General features: G+C 43.5%; 1 non-coding gene across 1 annotated transcript; it reads right to left on the minus strand.

Annotated features, from left to right (window-relative positions):
• Positions 1-2,207: 2,207 nt before the first annotated feature.
• LOC141603929 (small nucleolar RNA R71) lies at positions 2,208-2,314 on the minus strand. The gene has a single exon (XR_012525764.1). It is a non-coding gene; the product is annotated as a small nucleolar RNA R71 (small nucleolar RNA).
• Positions 2,315-2,964: the final 650 nt, after the last annotated feature.

Consider the following 2,964-nt stretch of genomic DNA (forward strand, 5'->3'; position numbering starts at 1 on the left):
TTTGACATGTCAGAGAGTTAAAGGGGAGCAGCCAACGACCACAAGGCAAGATTCAGTCTCTTGAGGTACCTGAGTGGAAGTGGGAGTCCATTTCTATGGATTTTATCGTGGGTTTGCCGAAGAGTCAGCAGGGTAACAACATGATACGGGTTATAGTGGATCGACTGACCAAGTCAGCTCATTTTGTGCCAATGAAAGATACATGGACTAAGGCACAATTAGCTATGGCTTATCGGAAGAATGTGCTGAGATTGCATGGGGTGCCTAAAGACATAGTATCTGACAGAGATTCGAGGTTTATCTCACGGTTTTGGAAAGAGTTGCAGGAGTCTTTGGGAACTACATTGAAGATGAGTACAACATTTCATCCTGTGACAGATGGTCAGATAGAGAGGACAATCAAGACTCTTGAGGATATGTTACTAGCTTGTGTAATGGATTTTGGTGGTAGCTGGGAACAGAGGTTAGATTTGATTGAGTTTTCTTACAACAACAGCTATCACACCAGTATTGGCATGGCGCCTGATGCGTCTCTTTTATATGATGTTTTGCACCTCATTTTACACGCATTTCAGAGCTCATTTGTGTAGTTTAAGCTACCATTTCCCCCATTTCTGTCTACTTTCGTGTTTTTGTACTTTATTGCAGAAATGTGAAGAATCCAGCGGAAATCAAGCTAAATCCATCCCCGAGTATCCTGCATTGCATTTTGACGTGAAGAATTTACTTAAGGAACAAGCTTGGTGCGCATTCCAAGGCCCAAAAGACAAGTCCACGGGATTATAGAAGTCAAGTAGCGCTCAGCAAATCGATCGACCACTACCTTCAGTCGATCGACCAACCATCGGGTTCCAGAAGCTACTGTTCATTGCTATTTAGTCGATCGACCAGTCCTAGCAGTCGATCGACCAAGCCGCTATCCCAGACGAGAATTAAAAGATCGAGGAAACGCAAGCCCATTGAGTTTAGGTTTTGATAATAATTGTTACGTATATTTTCTATAAAACGTAACCTAGAAACATCAGTTTAGATATCAAGTTTTCACATTAAGTTTTACATACAGTTCTTTAGAAATAATTAGGGTTTGGGAAACTATTTCGCATTGGATTTTCGTTGTGATTTCAATCATTCCGTTACGATCCTTCTGCAATTTCGGTATTCACTTGCTCTATTTTCAGTTCATCTTTATTGCATTGATAGTATAGGAATTGTTAGTTAGTTTCCCGAAACCGAATTATCTTTCTTGTTAATTGTTTGTTCATTCGTTTTAAGCATGAAACCTTCTGTCTATTTCGTTAATTTCATTGTTGTTATCATCGTTAGTATGAGTAGCTAAATCAATTGTGCTAGGATGTAGGGGAGTTGTAGTGTAGGCGGCAATATAAAGAACACGGCCTGATTCGCGTGTTGGTCGATCGACAGCCGCTAGCTATAGTTGTAGTTGGAGATTATAAATTTATTTTTGACACCTCACGACGGGTATCAAATTTTGGCGCCGTTGCCGGGGAGGCAATAGTTCTAATTTTTAGTTGTTTTATTTTTAGTCTCTCTTAGTTTAAGGGACATCCGTTCCTTAAACTTTTCTTATATTCTTTTTGTAGTTTCTTCTTATGCGCAGGTCACAGGGTGGTGAACTAGTACCATTCAACCCGGAGATCGAGAAATCCTTGCGTGAGTTGAGACGATCACAAAGGGTATTGCCGACAGAGGAAGAGCTGAGTACTCTGTCAAGTTACTACGAGAACGCTCTGTTTGAGGAAGATCCACCTACATCTCCTGCTTCTATTTCTTCAGCTGTGACAGTCACTTCTCCAGAAATTCCAGTCATGGCTGAAGAAGCAACCATTGCCAGTCACTCAGAGCCGACAACTGAGAATCTTTACAAAGGATTCGAACTACCTGGGGAGGCGAGAAAATTCGAGCCAAAGCCTTCCTATATTAACCTGGTTGAGAGAAACCAGTTCGGGGGAGCTGCAAATGAAGATGCAGCCAAGCATATGGAGACCTTCGTTGATTATTGTTGCTCTATACCCCCGCTGACCGGTGTGACCCAAGATCAGATCAAGGAGACCATATTCATTTTCTCTCTTCGCGACGCTGCAAGAGAGTGGTATAGAGATCTGGACCGAGCCGCCCATGGGATCACCGACTGGAATTCCTTAGCCCTGGCATTCTACAAAAAGTACTTCTCTGCCTCAAAGACGAATGCCATTAGATCTCAGATCACGAGCTTTAAACAAGGGCCTGATGAGAACTTTCATGAAGCATGGGTCCGTTTCAAGAAACTGGTGCGAACCATACCGCACCATGGGTTCGAAAAATGGAGTCTTTGCAACCAGTTCTATAATGGGTCGTATGACGATCGAGGGCTATATTGGATCTGCAGACCAATGGCCGATTTTTGAAAACATGGGAGAGACAAAAGGGTGGAAGATCATCGATGATTTGGCCACTCATAAGGCTGAATATGGGAATTCGAGAGGAAACCAGAGGAGAGTTGTTGAATCTTCCTCTGTTCCGCACTAGAAGCTCTCACCGCAAGGTTTGACAAATATGAATTGGGAGGAGCTTCTAAAGGTGGGATGTACCATGTTAACGCTTTTGAGACGGTTCTTTCGTCAGTAGAAGATGTGGAGCCGAGGGGCATGTCTCGGAGAATTGTTCTGTCCCCTTTGAGTCTTGTGTCGCCTTTCAACACTATAGGCAGACAAACACGTACTATGAGCCGAATGTCCACCCCAACTTGAGGTGGAGTAGCCGAGAATGTCCGAATCCGACTCAACCTCCACAAAGCAGCAGCAGCAAGCCTATGTATCCCCTCACAAACAACCATATCAAAAACCTCCCTATGTGCCGCAGCAGCAACAATCCCAAAATTCCGAGTTCACCGAGTTGAAGAAATTATTGCTGAAGGAGTCCCAAGCTAGAGAGGCCAGGATGAAGATGCTCGAGAGCCAAATTGCT

This window comes from Silene latifolia, chromosome 9 (genome assembly GCF_048544455.1).
Source record: "Silene latifolia isolate original U9 population chromosome 9, ASM4854445v1, whole genome shotgun sequence".
Lineage (NCBI taxonomy): Eukaryota > Viridiplantae > Streptophyta > Magnoliopsida > Caryophyllales > Caryophyllaceae > Silene > Silene latifolia.